This window comes from Nomascus leucogenys, chromosome 3 (genome assembly GCF_006542625.1).
Source record: "Nomascus leucogenys isolate Asia chromosome 3, Asia_NLE_v1, whole genome shotgun sequence".
Classification (NCBI taxonomy): Eukaryota; Metazoa; Chordata; class Mammalia; order Primates; family Hylobatidae; genus Nomascus; species Nomascus leucogenys.
The window spans coordinates 6,729,348-6,751,328 of record NC_044383.1 but is presented as its reverse complement, the minus strand read 5'-3'; the positions used below and the strand labels follow the sequence as shown (position 1 = coordinate 6,751,328).

At 42.2% G+C, this 21,981-nt stretch overlaps 1 non-coding gene across 1 annotated transcript; it reads right to left on the bottom strand.

Moving 5' to 3' along the window:
• Window positions 1-12,142: 12,142 nt before the first annotated feature.
• LOC115834555 lies at window positions 12,143-12,217 on the bottom strand. Its single transcript, XR_004029495.1, has one exon. It is a non-coding gene; the product is annotated as a small nucleolar RNA SNORD60 (small nucleolar RNA).
• Between the last annotated feature and the right edge of the window lie 9,764 nt (window positions 12,218-21,981).

Genomic DNA, 21,981 nt, shown 5'->3' with positions numbered 1-21,981 from the left:
AGTATAAAAGGAGAATATTCATACTTATCTGAAGAGGCTATTAGAATAGTGGTCCTTTTTCCAAGTACACACCTCTGTGAGACCAGATTTTCCTCATATAGTTCAACCAAATATATCACAACATATTATCTGAAGAAGAAGCTATGAAAATGTAGCTGTCTTCTATTAAGCCAGACATTAAGGAGATTTGCAAGCTGGGTGTAGTAGCTCATGACTGTAATCCCAGAACTTTGGGAGGCTGAGGTGGGAGGATCACTCGAGCCCAGGAGTTCAAGACCAGCCTGGGCTACAAAGCGAGACCCCATCTCACCATCTCTAAATAAAAAGAGAGAGAGAGAGATTTGCAAAAATGTAAAACAATGCCACTCTTCTCACTTTCTTTTTCTTGGAAAATACAATTATCTTTGATGAGGACGTCATTTTTGTGAACATGCAATGGCTTTGTTATTGATATTTTTAAATTAACATTTTTAACATCTCAGTTGTAAGTTTTAATGTGGTACATCTCAATAGATGTAACCACCTTAACAAAAGTTTTTTGGGTTCTCAATAACTTATGAGTATTTTAGAACTGCTGCCCATGCCATATCCTTCTTAGTCAATACCAGCATCACTCCATATACACACTGAGCTTTCCATTGGCTGCAAGAAGGTTCCAGTTCTCACCTCCCAACTGAGAAAGGATAGCAGAGAGAAGGTAGGTGCTTGCAGAACTGGAGGCCCTGGAGACAAATTCTCAGCCTTGAGGCTTTCATACCAAATGGGCTTTGCTTGTCTAAATCAGCACAGAACACTAGAAGCCATGTACCAAACTACTTTATCCACACCATGGAGAGAACCTTGGTCTTCACAGGTAAAAAGTCTCTGAAAAGCCATAGACAGCAGTCCTTGAGGGCCAATGAAAGGAGGATTTCCATGCCATGTCCTCACCCTGAGCTATCTCATCACCCTACAAACTTCCAACTTCCATCTTTAGAAAGATTTCTCAACATTGTACTGTCAGGCTGTCAAATCTTTTTCTGTTACCCCAGTAAAAATGCAACAGAAATAAAAGACCAGGCCAGGCACAGTGGTTCACACCTGTAATCCCAGCATTTTGGGAGGCCGAGGTGGGCAGATCATTTGAGGTCAGGAGTTCGAGACTGGCCTGACCAAAATGGTGAAACCCTGTCTTTACTAAAAATACAAAAATTAGCCAGACATGGTGGTGCACACCAGTAATCCCAACTACTTGGGAGGCTGAGGCAAGGAGAATTGCTTGAACTCGGGAGACAGAGGTTGCAGTGAGCCAGGATTGCACCACTATACTCCAGCCTGGGAGACAAAGTCAGATTCTGTTTCAACTAATTAACTAACTAACTAACTAAATAAATAAATAAATAAATAAATTTAAATAAAAACAAAACAATACCAATAACCAAAACACGAAAATCCATTTCGGTTGTTAATGAAGTCTCCCCAGCCTCTGCCAAAAAGCGAATGGCATTGCCTGGCACTCCATAAGATGAGCAAACTCTTTCGAATCCCATTCCTAGAGGCAGCCACACCCTCCAAAGTCTCTTGCCTTTTTTCTCAGGTTTTTCCTGCACATCTCTTCTTCTTCCTCCCTCACAAAAAAACCCACCAGCTCCTCTTGGCTTTAGGGCTCTATCTTTTCTCTGTAAGTATCTCTCCCATGTTCCTACATAATTCAGTCTTGCTTTCTTCCCTTCTCTTCTTCACCCATTACATAGATCAATACAGATCAATAGAACAGATCAACACAACAGAAACCCCAACACAAAAGTATCAGCAGAGACTCCCCCTTCGAAGGAGAATGAGATAGGCTGAGAATACTAATATACAAATCTTTCTGGACAAATCACTTTCTTTTCTAACAGACAAATGGCATGTAGCTCCAAAGTCTTTTACATTTTTAAAATGGTTACCCATGAAAGGTGTTTCTAAATTTGGAGTTCTTAAATGAAAATCAGCCCCGTATCAGCTTTTACTGAGGGCTCTGCTTCAGTATTTTTCTTGACAGTATTGCTTCTCTGCTACTTCCTGTGCAAATAAGCACTTGGAATTTTCAGGGACAATGCTTTGTCATTAATGCATTGTCAGTGTTGTCTTGAGTTGTTGTCGTTTGGGCTTGCTATTATTCTGTTTTAATTAGAAATCTTTATTAGTTTGACTTCATCATTATCACTTTAATTTCTTGTGAGCTATTTGGTTTGTTATATAATGAGATGCCTATTAGCATCCATAGCATTTTTGGCCCATAATTTTTCAGTGCTCAGATTTAGGACAATGTGTATTGGTACAAATATGAACCCTTCAGACTCCTATTGCTAAGATTTGTGAGATGTTATTATAGATAATTATATAATGATAAGTATGCCATTTCTATTATTTTGTTGTTATATAAATAATCCCCTTGGAAAGTCTTTGGACAGTGAAATTTTCTGGATGTTAGAAATGTCTCTTCAGCCGAGAAGTTGGAACAGGGCAGTTGGGAGTCACAGAGTTTGTATCTCAAGTAACTAATGTCAAAAATGTTTAAGATGCAATGATTTGTAGCATATGCTGTTAATTGCTACATCAAAATCTCTAGTCTGAATTTTCCTAAGCCCTGGTCCCATACATTCAGCCATGTTCCAAAAGCAAACCCATCATTTCCCCAATAAAAACCATCTTCCCTGTCCCCACATCAAACTGACCCTGTATAGCTATTCCAGTCTCAACAGATAGCATGTACAAGTCACCCACTTACAGACCTGGCTCCTTCCTCTTCCCCAGTCTAAGTCCCATGAATTCTGTCTGCTAGATATTTCTTAAACCCATCTTTTTCTCCCCACCCCATCCTTTTCACAGGGTCATCATGGGCCACTTCATCCTAGCTCTTGTCCAACACCCTCTCAGTCTCTATGCCCAGTGTATCTGCTTCCTAGGGCTGCCATAACCAAGTCCTGGATGGCTTAAAACAACAGAAATTTATGCAACTCTGGATGCTTGAAGTCTGAAATCAAGTTGTTGGCAGGGCCATGCTCTCTCTAAAGTTTCTTGGGGAGATCTGTTTCATGCCTCTCTCTTAGCTTCTGGTGTTGCCAGCAGTCCTTGGTATTCTTGGCTTGTAGATGCATCACTCCAGTCTCCGCTTCTGTCATCCCACAGCTTTCTCCCTACATGTCTCTGTGTCTTCTCCTCTTATAAGGACATCAGTCATAGTGGATTAAGGGCCCACCCCACTCCAGTATGACTCCATCTGAACTAATTACATCTGCAAGAATCTCACTTCCAAATAAGTTTGCATTCTGAGGTTCTGAGAAGAGCATGAACCTTTGGGGAGTCACTATCTGCTATGGTTCAAATGTGTCCCCCGAAGTACTTGTATTGGAAACTTAATCCCCAGTGCAACAGTGTTGGGAGATGAGGCCGAACAAGAAGTGATCAGGTCATGAGGGCTCAGCCCTCACAAATAGGATTAAAGTCATTATCACTAGAGTAGGTTAGTTATCACAAGAATGGGTTGGGTGTAAAAGTGAGTTCAGCCCCCTTTAGCTTCTGGCTCCCTCACACGTTCTCTTGCCCTCTCGCCTTCTGCTGTGGACTGACACAGCTCAAAGGCCCTTACCAGATGCCAGGCCCTGGATCTTGGACTTCCCAACCTCCAGAATTGTAAGAAATAAATATCTGTATTTATAAATTACCAGGTCTGTAGTTATTTTGTGATAGCAGCAAAAAATGGACTAAGACACTCTCCAACCTGGTGCACCCATGACTGCAACTTCCTCTGACCAAAGGATAGGGGTGTCCTTGCTGTTTCCACTCTGGTTTGAAATCCAATCTTCAACAAGTACTAAATTGCCATATGCAATTGGGTCTGTTTCCAGGTTTTTCTACTCTGTTCCATTGGTCAGTCTATCTAGGCATGTACCAATTCCACACCATTTTATTTGTAGAGGATTTATGATATGTTGTAATGTTTTACTTTTAGAGGCTTTATTGTACATTTAGCCTCTGCTCCCCACCCCTGCTGCTCATCTTCTTCCAGGTTCTCCTAGTAAATCTTCTGCATTTGTTGTTCTAAATAATTTTTAGAAGGTACTTGTCAAATTCCAATTAAAACAATAACTAGTGCTAATTTCTCTGGTTTATTGTGGTCAGAGAATGCTAGTTGTATTATTTCTGTTTCTTTAAATTCATTGAAATCTTTTTTTATGGGATGATTTGATCCACTTTTTAAATGTCCTATGTATTTTAAAATAAAATGTCTTATATTTTATATATATATATATATATGATTTACCTTACACACGCTAATTAGATCTATCATATTCTCACTAACTTTTTTGTCCTTATGATATTCCTGCAATTGAGAGAGGTGGATTCTAATATTAATGTATTCAACAACTTCTTCTTGACTTTCTAATTGATTCTGCTTTATCAATAAAGCAGAGGTTTATTACTGGCTGCCTAAATATTAATAACTGTAGTATCTTCATTGTGAAGGTTATAAACTATGTTTGTCTCTTAAAATGCTTTCTGATCTGAATTCTACCTCACCAGATACCAATCTTTCTTCCTTGAACTTTTATCCCTTTTATTTATGTATTATTTTACATAGTATAAGTTTGTCTATTCTTTAATTGTTAATGTCTCTGAATCTCTTCATTTTAGGAGTGTCTTCTATGTAGAGCATTGTGCTGAATTTTTGTTTGGTAGCCAAACTCTAAATCTTTTTCTTTTAATAGGGTAAGCCTTTCTCATTCTCCTTCTCCTCCTCCTCCTTCTCCTTGTTCTTCCCCTTTCTCTCTCTCTCTCTCTCTCTCTCACTCACTCTCTCATTTTCTTTATTTTTCTTCTTTCTTGATGGGGTCTCACTATGTGGCCCAGGCTGGTCTCTAACTCTTGGCCTCAAGTAATCCTCCTGCCTCAGACTATCAAAGTGCTGGGATTACAGGCATGAGCCACCACACCTGGTACATTTGCTATTATTATCAGTATATTTTGTCTCAGTTCTGTTATATTACATGCTTGTGAGTACATATACAGATACTCCTTGACTTATGATGGAGTTATGTCCAGATAAACCTATAATAAGTCAAAAATATTGTTAAATTGAAAATGCATTTAATACCAAAGAATACCCACAGAAAAGTCAAAAAATTTTAAGTTGAACCATTACAAATTGGGGACCATCTATAAATATGTATATATGGGCCAGGCGAGGTGGCTCATGCTGTGATTCCAGCACTTTGGGAGGCCGAGGTGGGTGGATCACTTGAGGTCAGAAGTTAGAGACCAGCATGGCCAACATGGTGAAACATCGTCTCTATTAAAAATAGAAAAATTAGCTGGGCATGGGGGCACATGCTTGTAATCCCAGCTACTTGGAAGGCTGAGGCAAGAGAATTGCTTGAACCCAGGAGGGAGAGGTTACAGTGAGCTGAGATCATGCCATTGCACTCCAACCTGGGCAGCAGAGCACTCTATGTCAAAAAAAAAAGAGTGTATATGTATATGCATGTGTGTATATACATATATATATATATATCTATATATATATATACACACACACACACACACACACATTTACATGTATTTTTAAATATACATAACAGTCTTCCAGTATATAGTCTTTGTTTTAGAGACACAGTCTTGCCATGTTACCCAGTCTGGTCTTGAACTCCTGATCTCAAATGATCCTCCTGCCTCAGCATCCCAAACTGCTGGGATTATAGGTGTGAGCCACCACACCCAGCCCTCAGTATATAGTCTTTTTGATTTTTTTATCTTTCTACTCTTTATTTTTAATCTTTTGGGATTCAAGAAGGTTTGTATTTTTGTACAAGTAGTTACCTTTATGCTGGTACCATTTTATAATACTTTGGTCTCTCCTCTTGTGACTTTTATTTATTGATCACCTACTATTTTAAAAATATTAAATTAGCTAGTAGTCTCTTCTTTACACTCTCATTCTTCTCCCTAGCTTCTAATATGAACTATCATTTTGCTCCCAGTTAATACCAATAAGTCCAACAAAGAGCTTATCCTTTTCTCCATAAATGCTTCCCATTTTCGATAGCTGTACAGCATCAATGTGATGAGAGAGACCTGTGCTCTCACTCTCCTTATAACCATCAGTTATATATTTAAGCTCACCAGCAGTCCTTTTGCCAATGTCCCTCAGTCATTTTAGTTGCCCACAACTCTTTCTCCATTAGAGCAAGGCTCAAGGTAACAATAGCCCTAAGTTCTTGCATAGTCATGAGAATTTGTCTGTGGCCATATTTATCCTTGAAAGAGAGCTTGGCTGGATATAAAATTATTGGTTCACATTTTCTTTCCTTGGGTATCTTAAATATGTAATTCTGTTGCCTTCTGGTATGAATTGTTGCTGTTGAAAAGTCTGATTACAATTTGAGTGTCTCTCCCTTAAAATGACTTGACTTTTTCATATGAATGTCCAAAAATTTTCTTTTTCCTGTCATTTTACATATTTTTATCAAAAGTCTTTAAGTTTTTTTTCTCGAATATAACCATTCTGTGACAATGTAGACACATTGTTTGTGCTTGCAACTTTCAGTTTCAAGTAATTTATTTCAGGAAACTTTTCTTGCACATTTTATAAAACATGGCCATGTGGACACATTGCAGGGGCCCCTCCCAAGGTCTTGGAAGGGGACAGTACAAGTGCTGGTCCCTGATGCTGAGGCTTTGTAATAAACCCACCTCTGTGAGGCCATCAGGGTTAATACTTCTAATTTCTGTACTTCAGTGAGCTACTATTTTACTGAACCGTCCTTTCCTGGGGAACTCCTCTAAATCCTCTGCATCCTAAATTGTACCAAGAGGCAATTATGGCCAAGAGCTACCTCTTACTAAGCTGCAAAAATTTTAAACAGTAGGAGCATAATATACTCCAGGAATGGCTGATTTCCCACATCTCTGATGGCCATGCTCTCTCAGGGCTCTGTGTCTTTGGGCATCTTTAAACAGTGGCTCCAAGTCAGTGGACGTTTATTGAGAGGTCAGTTATGCCCAGCACTGTACTAGTCACATATGAAAATTAGTTAATGGGAATAAAGGATATGGAACAATGTCTAGCACAGAGTAAATCCTTGCTATTATTATTACTCTGAACAGACATAAAGGCTGACCCCAAGACATTGAGTGTCCTGAGCGACCAATATTGGTATTCACGACCTTTCCAATCTGACCCCCCAGACCCTCTGCCTGCTGTGGACATTCAGACTTCTTTTCCATTATCTCCTGTAGTCTATTCTACTTTTTTTGTAATTACACCCTTATTTCTTACTGGAAAACCACCTCCACCAAACTCTCATTCCTTGTTATTGGAGGAGACATGGCCTCATCCCAGCTCCAAGGGAAGCACAGAAGGTAAATCTCAGCTAATCCGTGAAGATCACATTGTTTTGGGCACAGTAATTGATTGAAGGATGAACACATGACCAATCAGAAGCAACAAGATGTAACAAGATGTCTTTTAGCTATCCAGGGAAAGATATACTATTTTCTGCTGAGAGAATGCAGGGTCTGACTTGCACACGTATGTTTATAGCAGCACAATTAACAATTGCAAAGATGTGGTACCATTGACTAAGTGCCCATTGACTGAGTGGACAAATAAAATGTGGTGCATATACATCACGGAATACTACTCAGCCATTACAAGCAACGAAATGATGTCTTTCTCAACAACTTGGATTGGAGCCAGAGGCCATTATTCTAAGTGAAATAACACAGGAGTGGCAAACCAAAAACCATATGTTGTCACTCATAAGTGGGAGCTAAGCTGTGAGTAAGCAAAGGCATACAGAGTGGACTTAGATGCTCAGAAGGGGGAGAGTAGGAGGGGGACTAAGAATTTTAAAACTACATATTAGGTACAATGTACACTACTCGGATGACAAGCACACTAATATCTCAAAATTCACCGCTCTATAATTCATCCATGTAACAAAAACCACTTGTACCCCAAAAGCTATTGAATTCACATTAAAAAAATTAAAATCAAATGTTTCACCCTCAAACGCACAACCATTTAAAAAAAAAAAAAAGGCCAAGTGCAGTGGCTCACGCCTCTAATCCCAGCACTTTGGGAGGCCAAGGCGGGTGGATCACTTGAGGTCAGGAGTTCAAGATCAGCCTGGCCAACACAGTGAAACCCTGTCTGTACTAAAAATACAAGAATTAGCCAGGTGTGGTGGTGTATGCCTGTGATCCCAGCTACTCAGGAGGCTGAGGCAGGAGAATCACTTGAACCCGGGAGGCAGAAGTTTCAGTGAGTGGAGATGACACCACACCCTGGGCAATGGTGGAGGACTCCATCTCAGGGAAAAAAAAAAAGAGAGAGAGACAGAGAGAATGCAAGGTCTGGAGCTGTTGCAGCCCTTCTGTGACATGACAGAAAAGACTGTCTGGGATGAAGCCCATAACTGAAGTCAAACAATAAGAAGTAGAAACACAGGGTCTGGACATTTTCTGATGAATGTCCAGATGGATACTAAAGCTACGCCTGGCTCTCACTCATGTGAAACAATAGATTCCTTCTATCTTCAGCTCGTGGGTGTTGGGGTTTGTTATTTACAACCAAAAGTATTAAGTGGCACACAATTTGCTCTTGTTTTCTGTAATTTTACTATTAAAGAACACTGAAATATCCCTCTCTAAGACACTGGGGATTTTAGCTAAAGTTAAAAGGTTAAGACACAGCCGCACACTCTGCCCCCACCTTTGCCTTTATCAGCTCAGAAACAGCGCTCAGAGATAGCGGTGTCAGAAGATCTAGGAGCTGACTTCACTCTCCCCATAAATTTTCCTTCCCACATTGTCTTGCCTTTTAGAAGCCTGAAAATACTCTCTTCTTTGTCTTGTCACTATAGAAGATTTATGGCTCTTTGTTAAAATACTACTTTAGCAAGGCCCCTAAGCCACTGCCTTGAGAAAGAAATACTTTTGAAGTGAGGCCTCTCCCCCATGATGGGTAGAACATGCATTAACAAAACTTTTTGTTTATCTAACTTTTGCTTTCAGGAAAGCATCTCAGCTAAGAACCTATAAAGGGAAAGGAAAAAAATTATGTTTTCTCCCTACACTATCTTCTGTGTGTCTCTATAATGTTCCACTTTTCTACCTTTGTTCAGCTTAATCCTTCTATCTGGGATGGCCTTTTGCTCATTCCTGCATATCTAAAATTCTCTTCATTTTTCCAGAGTTTAGGTCAAATGATGCCTTTTCTATAAGGAATTTAGTAAAGTCTTCAGGGAAGATGAGGCATCAGCTCAGCAACTGACTCCCAACTGGTTTAAGAGACCAATGTTCTGTGTGTTGCACTTGTACCTTTCTTATAACTGTGTAACTGTTTTGAATTTTTCATAGATTCAAAGACTGTAAGCTCTTTGACAGGCTTGTCATCAATACAGAGACCTTCACAATCATATTATTAATATAATAACACTCGGCCAGGCACGGTGGCTCACGCCTGTAATCCCAGCACTTTGGGAGGGCAAGGCAGGCAGATCACGAGGTCAGGAGATCGAGACCATCCTGACTAACATGGTGAAACCCCGTCTCTACTAAAAAAAAAAAACACAAAAAATTAGCCGGGCGTGGTGGCAGGCGCCTGTAGTCCCAGCTACTTAGGAGGTTGAGGTAGGAGAATGGCATGAACCTGGGAGGTGGAGGTTGCAGTCAGCTGAGATCCTGCCACTGCACTCCAGCCTGGGTGACAGAGCAAGACTGTGTCTCAAAAAAAAAAAAAAAAAACATATTATATATATATATATATATATATATATATATATATAAACACTCTTCCTATTGGGGTGGATTTGAAATAGCCCAAAACATGTCCTTTCTCTTAGACAAGGTAGATGGGCCCCTTGTCAAAGGCGCAAAGTATTCAGGATTTATCCACATTCCTTGCACACAGTAGGTACTCCACAGATGCTTTTTGAATGAATGAGTGAACAGGGATGGGTTCTACACACAGGCATCAATGCATTAGTTGTGTTTGGAAATCCATAAATCATTTTTCTATTTTATGTGATGTAAGAAAAGATTATTAGCGTTCTAGGGTCTTATCCCTCCATTCAAATAGGAGAGTAAAAAGGAGATTTTATACCGACTGAAATAACTTTGCTTCCTCACTATGTAACGGAATAATTGAAGATGCATGCAAGACTAATGGATTCTTTGTGAAAGAAAGGGATGCATGAAGAGAGCCTGATATCATTGCACAATGACAAGAGCAGCAGTTATTTATCAGAAAAATAAATTGGATTTGCTTGGCTCGTGGCACTGCCCCATTGTGATGCTAAGTACACCTTTGCAGCAACTCATCTCGTTCTCCTGGGCCTCCCTCTGCTTTGTCTTCTCTCATTTGTTGGTGCTTCTTGCATCAGATGGCCCTTCTGCCTGACCCTGTGTACAAGTGCAATGAGGTATATGGGCGTAAAACCCGCCAACACCATCACGGGTATCGCACCTCAGAAAACAGAAAATTCCCACTCTTTGAATAACCAGCAGGAGATCATACTCAGCCTGGGCACTGCAGGGCTGACCTCAAATTCTAATTCCGCTTAGCCTTGACTCTGAGTACTGTCTCAAAAAGGTGCTGTCAAAGTGCCTGGCGGGGAACTCTCAGCCCGTATCTCATGCTGCAGAAAGAGAATTACATCAGGCCCATTTCCGGTCCCATAACAGTGCTTGTATGACTTCGATTAATCTTTCAACATCCCCAGGTTTCAGGTTGCTGATCTGGGAAGAGGAGACAGCATTAACAGCCCTAAGTTCTTCACAGAGTCATAGTGAAGGTCAAACATATGTGAAAATGCCGTGAGAGAAAAGCAGCTTCCAATACCCAAAAATTCTATCAATATGTAGATGCTAGAGCAGTAGTTATAGAGGCATGAGACATCACAGCAAAGAGAAGATAGAATGGATTAAGGAACTTTGAGCCAATCTCCAGATCAAATGGAATGGCGGCCCCCTGCTGAAATGAGCCTGGCCCTCCCCCATGCCTATGGTTGATAATATCATCAAGAAGGTGTTTATTGGACAAAGCTGTATAATATAAAGTCTAATTTTAGCATACATTAATTTAACCTGCATCTCCAACAGGTAACATCTGTGGCATCTGGCGATGTTTCGGACAACAGAGAGGGCATCTATGGAAATGGTATGTGGTGTCTTCATTTCTCTGCTCATCTAGGAAGACATGGCCCTTGGCATCTTTTCTCACCTGCTTTTACATTCTGCTCGCTCATGGCTCTCCCTCTCTTGCATATTTTCTCTTTCACTATTTCCCTGTCTTCAAGTCACAGACACACTTAGACACCCCCTGCACAGAAAGTCAAACCTCTGCAATGCCACCTTTGCAAGCTGAAGGAGTCTCCCCTTCCTTTCCCCATCCCTCAGGTGCGTGTTCCACGGTCTAAACATTCTGCCTCCTCAGTCTCTGGATAGCCTCGCACCAGAACTGCTTCCTCAAGGCCCCCACTGACCTCCTCATTAGGTGATCTTTCGCCTTCACTGTCCTTGACCCTGCCGACCAGCCACCCCCTTCCTGGCGCTTCCCCTTCCCACGAAGCACCCTGTGCTCCCCTCTCTGGGCGTTCCTCCCAGCTTTCTCAACTGGATTTCTTCTCTACTTTCCCCCATGGCCTCCTAAGTAGAGATCTGTCCCTTGGCCCAGTTCTTTCCCACTCTCTCCATGTCGACTTTCTTTGACCTTCTCAGACCTCCTAGGCCCCAGCTAGCACTCTCTGAAGAGGACTCCAGCGCATGAACTCTCCTGGCTCACTGCCAGCTGTGTGGAGTGTCTCCCGTGTGTTCTAACCTGTGTGTGCCAGCAGACACCCCTGCTCACCATCAGCCCACTGAGATGCTTATGCCCCTCACACCGCCTTCTATCTCGAACTCTATATTTCTATCAGGTAAGCCAACATCCTTCCAGCCACCCAACCATGGAGTTATCTGCAGTCCCCCTTGCATTCTTTGCCAGCCCTGGAAACTATTTCATTCTTTTTGCTGCGAATCATGCTCAAGCCATTACTGCGCTTCTCCCAAACACTAACCTTCCAACTGCCTTGCCTCCCACCCCAAGTATCTCTCTTTTTTCTTTTTTTTCTCCCCCAAGCCTCAGTCTTGCAAGACTGCAAGTGCAGCTTTCATAGGAGGTGTCAGAAATTAAAGCAATTCATCACAGCCTCTGAAGTGTCTACTTTTTCTAACACAACTGCCTGGTCCATCTTCCTAAATTATAACATACAATTCCCAAATTCAAAAGCCACTGTCAGCCCCCACAGCCACTTCTCACATTGCTCTCTGTAGAGTTCAGTCTCCTTCTCTTGGCATCTGAGCCCCTTGTAAGTCTTGTCCCAGCCATTTTTGCAGCTTTATTTCCTACTCCCCTTCACATGGACTGCATATTTCCCCATAAATGGAGTATCTGCCACTACCCAAGCAGGCCCTGGACTGCCCTACCTCTAGGCCTTAGCTCACACAGGTTCTTCCCGGAGTACCCTTCCTCACTTTCCATCTCTATTTGTCAAAATCATTTGAGGCCCAGCTCTAATCCACCTGCCAGGAAGCCTTCCCAGATTCCTGCTTTTCTGTCATGCCCATTAAAACCATGGGCATACATGCCCCATCTTTCCACTAAACTATAAATTCCTTTAGAGAGCAGGCCATACCTCAGCCACTGATGAATGAGTGCCACCCAGCCCATGCTACCCATGCAATAATTATTCACTCTGATAAATTCATTTGCTGAAATAAATTCTCCTGGAGTCAATTCAAAACCTCCCCTGAAATTAACCTTGATCCCTTTCTTCCAATGTTCTCAAATTTTTCTTAGACCTAAATTTCCTCTCCTCCTTTGAATTATCTAGGTAGACTTGCTAGGTGTCCAGTGACCACAACATCCATCTTGAAACTTCAGGAAAGAATAATAATCCAATTCAGATGAAATAATAGAATAATGTTACATGAAGGGATGTTTGTGAACTATAAAATGCCCAAAGGAGAAATGCTGCTTGAATATTTAATTAGCAGTGACGCAAGTGATATGGTTCGGCTGTATCCCCACCCAAATCTCATCTTAAATTGTAATTCCCATAATCCCCACATGTTGTGGGAGGTAATTTAATCACATGGTAGGGAGTGGTTATCCTCATGCTGTTCTCGTGATAGTGAGTGAGTTCTCATGAGATCTGATGGTCTTGTAAGGGGCTTTTCCCCCTTTTTCTCTGCACTTCTTGCTGTCACCATGTGAAGAAGGATGTGTTTGCTTCCTCTTCTGCCATGGTTATAAGTTTCCTGAGGCCTCCCCAGCCCTGCAGAACTGTGAGTCAATTAAACCTGTTTCCTTTATAAATTACCTAGTCTCCAGTATGTCTTTATTAGCAGCATGAGAACGGACTAAGACAGTAAGAAACTGGGAGCCACGAGGAGAGCCACTCCTCCTGACGTTTCAGTTCCCCGAAAGCTTGGGGTCTCCTGTTTCTATAGCCAGGGAAGGAGACAATTTCATTTCCAGTGTAGAAATAGAAGATTTACTAAAGTAAAGTGAATTGGGCAAGTCGGCACATTGATAGGGTGGAGGGAGCCAAACAGACTCTGAACAGGACCAGCTTCAAGAGTATGCAACTTGGGCAGGCATGCACAGCCCAGTGCTCAGAACAGAGCACTGACTTAATGCTTGACTGTTGCCATCTTGAAATTTCTAATTTTTGAACAAAGACCCCCACATTTTCATTTTGCACTGGGCCCCACAGATTACACAGCCAATCCTGGTCTGGGCCTTTGATGTCAGAGGACTGAAGGATGAAGAAGCGCTGAGGAGGCGATATCAGTGAGCTGCCACATATCTAATGTCACTTGATTAGCAGGGAGGGGAATTCTTGCCCTAAGGGAAAAAGTTACATATTTGCTAAAAAACATGATTCAGGCTATTGCTCTTTTTTGTAAGCCAGCCTATGAAGGGACTATAGGAAACCTTCATGTCTAGAGGAGGGAGGAGTAGAATTTCCATTCAACTAAAGGTTTCCATGTGGAATCACAAGACCAATTAAAAGTTATAATATGCAAATGTCTCTAGCATGTATGCTCATAAATGTGTTTACAAATACTCCAGGGTGGCATGTCTTGACTGCAAATTATGCAGCCTCCAGTCTTTTGGAATATTTCTCAAATTTTCCTTTTAGAAAATGGCATTATATGGCCATAAATAGTTTACATCCATAACCTGCAAGTTTCCTTCAGTTCCCTTCAGTGGAATATCTTAGTAAGGGATGATGTATGTCTGTCACACCTGTGAAAGCATTTCTCTGTTAATTAGAAGAGCTAAGAAACCTACATTTTCTAGGCAAATGCCTGCACTGGAGAAACTACAGGGTTTAACTACAATATTTGTCTTGTGACTCATTTTGGCTTTGACAGTTTGACTACAATAATTATCACTTTCTTAGGCAATATTTAATGAAGATAATAAGATAATCCTGTGCACTACTGCACTTTCTCATTGAATCTTTTTAATCCATTATAGGAATGATAGAAAAAAAACAGTGAAGTTGTTATTAAGCTAACTCAAGACTGAATTTTCATATACGTTACCAAAAAAAGGTGCTTCACAATATATAATTTTAAAGTGCAGATACACCATACTTATTTGTGTAGTGGGACTTTAAAACTTATCTGAATGAAAGCACTAATATTCTCTTTTGGGGTGGTGGGGGGCTTGCTCTCATTATTTAGGAAAATATCTTGATCAGCTGCTTGTGGGGTTGAAGGAAAGATCCTCTCACTCAAGTTGACTTAGAACAAGTTAACAAGACACAGGTGAGCTGCTCTGTATGGGGGAGTCAAGAAGAGGAGAGAAGCCAGGACAGAAATGTTGAAGGAGAGCGCCCCAGGGACTTTGAAACAGAGAATAGCTATTATAAGATTCAATTTCAAGTTGCAAATCAATTCTGTGTCCCCAACTTTCCTTCAAGTCCATCGCCCCCACACATGCCTCCATTGTGAAAATCAAGGGAGGGGCAGAGTTGTGCACTCAGAGTGGCTGAGAGCAGACAGACCCTTGGGGCCTGCCAAAGCAGAAACTAGGATTTGCTGAAACCTCGGGGAACACGTCCAGACCCTGGGGCTGCCCTAAGTTTCATATAGCCTGTCCTTCAGTATTACCTCTAATTTTCAAAAAGAAAGTATGTTCCCCAGGAAATTCTCCCCAGTGAATTTTTTTTTTTTTTTTTTTTTAAGATGAAGTCTGGCTCTGTCACCAGGCTGGAGGGCAGTGGCGCGATCTCGGCTCACTGCAACCTCCACCTCCCGGGTTCAAACGATTCTCCTGCCTCAGCCTCCTGAGTAGCTGGGATTACAGGCGCATGCCACCACCTCCAGCTAATTTCTGTATTTTTAGTAAAGACGGTGTTTCACCATGTTGGCCAGGATGGTCTCTTTTTTTTTTTTTTTTTTTTTGAGACAGAGTCTCGCTCTGTCGCCCAGGCTGGAGTGCAGTGGCGCAATCTCGGCTCACTGCAAGCTCCGCCTCCCGGGTTCACGCCATTCTCCTGCCTCAGCCTCTCCGAGTAGCTGGGACTACAGGCGCCTGCCACCACGCCCAGCTAATTTTTTTTTTTTTGTATTTTTAGTAGAGATGGGGTTTCACCGTGGTCTCAATCTCCTGACCTCGTGATCCGCCTGCCTCGGCCTCCCAAAGTGCTGGGATTACAGGTGTGAACCACCATGCCCAGCTTTTTTTTTTTTTTTTTTTTTTTTTTTTTTTTTTTTGAGATAGAGTCCATCTCTGTTGCCCAGTCTGGAGTGCAGTGACATGATCTTGGCTCACTGCAACCTCCACCTCCTGGGTTCAAGCGATTCTTCTGTCTCAGCCTCCCGAGTAGCTGGGATTACAGGCGTGCACCACCATGGCTGGCTAATTTGTATATTTTTAGTAGAGACGGGGTTTCACTATGTTGGCCAGGCTGGTCTCAAACTCCTGACCTCAGGTGATCTGCCTGTCTTGGCCTCCCAAAGTGCTGGGATTACAGGCGTGAGCCACCGCACCCAGCCTGTTTTTAATGATTAGAGAGATCTACTATGACTGTCAACAGAGCTTCCAACTCCTGCTCTACCTCTCCCCCAAGGGAAGACGTTATCTTGAACAAGCCCACAAAAGATGAGAGAGGAAATGGCCCCTGCTTCTGCAATGGGTGCCTTCTCTTCTCACTTTCTCAGTAGCAACTTCAAGCTGGTTAGATTTTCTGTACTCCCAAGCCCTGTGGGAAAACTCTGCAAGAAATGGGCGAGAGCAACCACCAGCATCTTCTTCACTCCGGGTTAAAGTCCTTAAGGCTCAGTCTTTCCTTCTCCCTTCTTCCCCAGCCACTCCCTGGAAATCTTAAACACACTCACCAAGTGGGCCCTCTTCCTCAGCTTCCTCTCAACCACCCCATATTTAAAATGTGTTTTTTGAGCATCAACTCTGAGTAAGGTACAGACTGCAGTCTTGCTTAAAAGCAATTTTTTTTTTCCTTTTTAAGAAGAAATGGCTGAAAGAAGAGGAAAATATTGGAAAACTCACCCACTAGAGTAGCTATACTAAATAATCTTATCACTGTAACTTAGAAACAGCCTGAGGCTAAGGTCCCTTGCTCTACACACCCATGACTCACCACCCGCTGGTACACTCTAAAATCACCTCACCAACCATTTCTGGATGGTTCCTCTCTCTAGGGTCTGGGAGATGATGACCATGTCCATTTCACTCCAAAACTGAATAACAAGACAGCCTGAGGTGAGATGGGTAGCTGAGGGTTTTTTGAACCTAGATGAAGAGAAACTGGGAAACTTGTTTCCATGTGTGAACAGTTTTCTTCCTGAGTAAGATGTGCTTGAATTTGCATTTTGATGTAATCTCTTCTTAGTTCTAGGGAAATGTGCCTAAGGTCCGTACAAAATCCATGGAGCAAAGAGACTTTACTAGAAAGGAGGGGTTTGAGAAAATGTGGCTTTGAAGTGCCACGTAGCACTGCATAGTCACCCCAGACGCTGTTATTTTTGTGGGCAGAGCTGCCAACTCCACAGGGTGTTGGTGACAGGAAGGCATTTCTCTCCTAAGTGATGGCTGAACCTGCCCTTTGCCCATTCTTTTGTGTCTTACAGCGCTGTGAATATGTTCTTAGAGCAACTGTTGGACCATGAGGATGGGATGTCGAGGTCTAGAGGAAGGATACACAAGGGTCGTTCCTCACCTCACCCCAAGAGGGGAGACTCACCAGGACTCCAGGCTTACCTCCCCCAGCCCAGCCTGGAACACAGGCAGGATTTAAGACCAGGTAACCCAGCTTGGAGAAATGTATGCATTTCCTGTGGCTGGCAGTGGGGCAAAACAGTGGCCCTAAAGAAATCAAACCTGGGTGGACTTCTGACTCACGTGAGGGGGGAAATGTCTTCCTAGTCCTGGGGTCCAGGACCAGTTTGGCTTGGAAGCGCACAGCTGTGAAACAGAAGCACGCTGGGAGCCCAGGTCGGGTGGGGCTGAGAGAGGACCTGTGCAGGGGTTATATATGACACCGGATTGCCTATGGGCAATCATAAGGGTCAATCACAGGGGTCAATCCTAGGGGTTGCCTATGATCACGGATCACTCGATATTTTTCTGGAAGTCAGAAACTGGTCTTTGTTGTGCTGTGGGACCTAGAAGAGCCCATGGGAAAACCCAGCTCAGGCCTTGTACAAGTTTCCTATTGCTGTTGAAACAAATGACCACAAACTTAGTGACTTCAAAGAATACAAATTTATTCCTACACTTTTGTAGGTCCAAAGTCACTGAAAGCTGTCTCAGAGGGCTGAAATCAAGGCCTGTGTGTCTCCTAGAGGCCTTAGAGGAGAATTTGTTTCTTTGTATTTTCCACCTGCTAGGGGGCTCCTGCATTCCTTGGCTCATGGCTGCCTGACACCGACTCTTTATCCATGGTCACATCTCCTCTGACTCTCACCTTCACGCCTTATGAATATGTTGGGCCCACCTGGATAATCCACAGAAGTCTCCCCAAGACAAGATTCTTAACCACATCTGCAGAGTCCCATGTAAAATAATTGTTTCAGCTTAACAATGAATCATTGTTTAGTATAAGAGGACCCAAATATTGCATGGGGCATACTTATACTAAAAATTTGTCATTGTTTATCTGATATTTGAATTTAATCAGACATTCTGTATTTTTATTTGCTAAATCTGGAAACCCTTGAGGAAATCACAGAAATAGTCTAGAAGCATCTGGAAAAGAAGGTACTTTGAGGGAGCTAATGTCCTACAATGAAGCCATTAGACAGTTTTGCTTGTGCAATTTACATTATACAGGATTCATCAGTTTTATAAATTACATTCATAGTTTCCTGAACACTTTATTTCCACATTAATATTTTTCTGATCTTAATTGTATTGTCTTCTGTAACATAGGCTTTTCTACATTTTGAAATTTGCCCAGTTTTACCCAGATACTAAATACATATTTCAAAAATGAGATTCCAACCAACATATCCAGTTGATTTTTTTTATTTTCATAAAGCAAAATAAAGACACCACCTGTTGCCTTTAATAAACAGATGTGTGGCTCCTACAGACTTCTGAAGGAATCACTTACTGTGGAATTCCTCTTGGTCATCAGGAAGATCAAGACAATATGACCAACCAGCTAGGTTCCTTATCCATCAGAAAATTCCCAGAGATCTTTTACAAAATGCTATGATTCTTCAAAAAGCATTATAGCCTGGGTATTGAAAAGAGTTTCAAGTAAATTGACACAGCAATGTAGTGGGTAACCAGAAGTGTGAACAAGCCTATGGTGATGATTGACATCATTTTTGAAGAGGTTTGAGCTCTTCCTTGAATTACACAATAACCTGAGCTATCTAGCCCAACCCTGTCCAATAGAAGTAACTTTAGCCACACACGTAATTTGAATTTTCTAGTAGCCACATTTTTAAAAAAGTAAAAGGAAACAGGTGAAGCTCATTTTAATGATGTATTCTATTTTGCTCAACATATCTGAAATATTATTCTTATAACACGCAACCAATATAAGTAATATTAATGAGACATTTTTACATTTTCGTTTTCCCACTAAGTGTTTGAGATCCAGGTTGTATTTCATACTTCCAACACATTGCCAGTGCTCCACAGCCACATGCAGCTGGCGGGCTCCATATTGGATAGGGCAGCCCTAGATTACACCAAACACCCAACCAACACAGAACATTTTCTAAACATAGAAGCCCAAGCAAGCCAGGGACTGGTGCTGATGGATGTTACTAGATTACAGAATTTTAAAAATCAGGGAACTTTTTTTTTGAGATGGTATCTCGCTCTGTCGCCAGGCTGGAGTGCAGTGGTGCAATCTCAGCTCACTGCAACCTCCGCCCTCCTGGGTTCAAGCGATTCTCCTGCCTCAGCCTCCCCAGAAAAAATCAGGGAACATTTTAAAATCCAAAACAGTTACCCCATTTGTTTCCATTGTCATCCCTTCACACATGAAAGATGAGTGCTCAGATGCACAAAGGCAATTAATTGCAATCAAGCAATTAGGAGAAAACGCTATGTTAATTTATTCCTTTACACCTACAGAAGAGAGATGCAATAAATTCAACAGCCCAAGGCTGAGGATGAGAAAAATCATCTTTTTAAAAAAGAACAAGTTTCTAACCTGCCTCAAACATAAAATGGCTCTCAATCCTGTGACGTTGACAAGATATGGTATTTTAAAGCTTCTGGAACAAATTGAAGTTTGGGGTCCCAGGGACCATGAGCCCTAGAGGGGCTCAGGGGGAACCCTTGACCTTCCTGGATGATAGCATCTGGGAAGAAGAGTAACATGGGACCACTGGGGAGGAAAAAATGGCTTCTGTGCCCCAGATGGCCCATGAGTATGAGCCTGCACTGTCCTCCCAGGAATGAGACCGTCTGACACTCTCAGACACTTGGGAAACTTGAGGCCATGGCTGGGAGGGTAAGTGGATGACATATAAGGTATTCCGGAGCTCAGTGAAACTCCTTTATCACAGAAAACCAGTTGTTCCAGTCAGACTCATGCCTGGAATTTTTACCGTAGCCTCTCTGTTAATGGCATCCACCAGCGAGGAGGCTGATGCCCGGTTTAAGTAAGCACTTAGCTTTGCTCCCATGTGGCAGTACCTGTATATAAGAATTCACTGCAGTGTCAAACAAATGCTCTCAAGTCTACAGTTCACATATTCCATTTCTGAGGTTAATAAAATATGCCTTCGAAGTTGGAATTGTTTCTTTGGAGACAATACCTTGAGACATGAGGGTTTTCACCATGTACAAGATCACTTGAGCAGACTTAGAATCATAGCTATTAGAGCATTCCTACAACGGCAACAGGAACAGAACTCCCATGGTACTTATTTGAGGGAATCTCCACGTTCTATAGAAGAGAGGCTGGTCTAACTTCTCAGATGTCCTTAGATGCCATGACTTGTGTTCCTGGTCTGAGTGCCTCTTGCCAATATATGTGACATTTTGGACTCATTTCCATGTTTCTTACCAAAAAAGTTAACATTAACTGAGCTGCCCAACAACATTCTGAATATTTAGGTCTTCAAAGCACCAATTTGTGTGGGCAGGGGCACAGATAATTAGCATTACAGCTGCTGGCTAACATCCTGCTCTGTAAGATCTAAAGGTGTCATCTGCCTAGTGATAACAGCTGCATTATATTTAAATAATAACATGGAAAATAGAAGCTTCTCACCCAGAAGGCTCTTCACCATGAGATGCCATCTCCAGGTCCCCTCCTGTCCCAGGAAAAGAGGCCAGTATCAAATCACTGAGCCTAACAATTTAGAACACACAGCTTTCTTTTGGAAGATTTCTGTTGAGGGTGATTTTTGAAAGAGGAAGTAGAGAAATAGGATTCACTGACTCCAAGCCTCTTCTTGTAGCAATATGGCCTCCAAAGTTCATGGAGTAATCTTCTCTTTGCAGTTGCTTTTGGGGCATAGAAAGAGTTGCAGCCTTTCCTGGCTTTACACCATCCTAATCTTAGGGAGACTTCTGACTCTGGGTGGAGCTGGTTGTACACTGACTCATGAGCCTTGATTTTGGGAATGAAAGCCACTTACATTGGTGCTTTTAGCAACTTCCCAGAGACTCAAACTGCTATAGTCTAAGGGGAAATAAATGCCTTAGCCTGCTGCCATGGCTGCTACCTAGTGAGCAGGACATGGAGCTGCTACTTTTCCCAGGGAACCACCCAGCTTTTTAAAGCATCTAATACAAAGTCAGAGAATGAGCTAAGTCAGAGCTACCCCAGGTGTGACCCAGGGACCCACAGCTTCAAGTTTACCCGAGAGGATGTTAGAAATGGGAAATCTCAGGTTCCAAGCCAGACCTGCAGAGTCCATCTTAACAACTCTCCAAGTGACTCCCATGCTCACTAAAGTTTAAGAAGCACTGAAGCACTGGGCTAAGTTACAAGTTTATGGCTTCTCTTCCATAAAACATTAAGCCCTAACATAATCAGCTTCCTGGAAAAAAAAAAAATGGTAAAACAAACATTCTTTATTTGTATGTATTCATTCAAGATTTGGTTGGGGCCAGGCAAGGTGGCTCACATCTATAATCCTAGCACTTTCAGAGGCCAAGGCAGGCAAATCACCTGAGGTCAGGAGTTCGAGACCAGTCTGGCCAACATGGTGAAACCCCATCTCTACTAAAAATACAAAAATTACCCGGGTGTGGTGGCAGCCATCTGTAATCCCAGCTACTTGGGAGGCTGACACACAAGAATTGCTTGAACCCAGGAGGCGGAGGTTGCAGTGAGCTAAGATCACACCTCTGCACTTTAGCCTGGGTGACAGAGGAAATTCTGTCTCAAAAAAAAAAAAAAAAAAGACTTGGTTGGCAACCACTATATGTCAGGCTATGCCAGACCTGGAGATGCCGTGAGA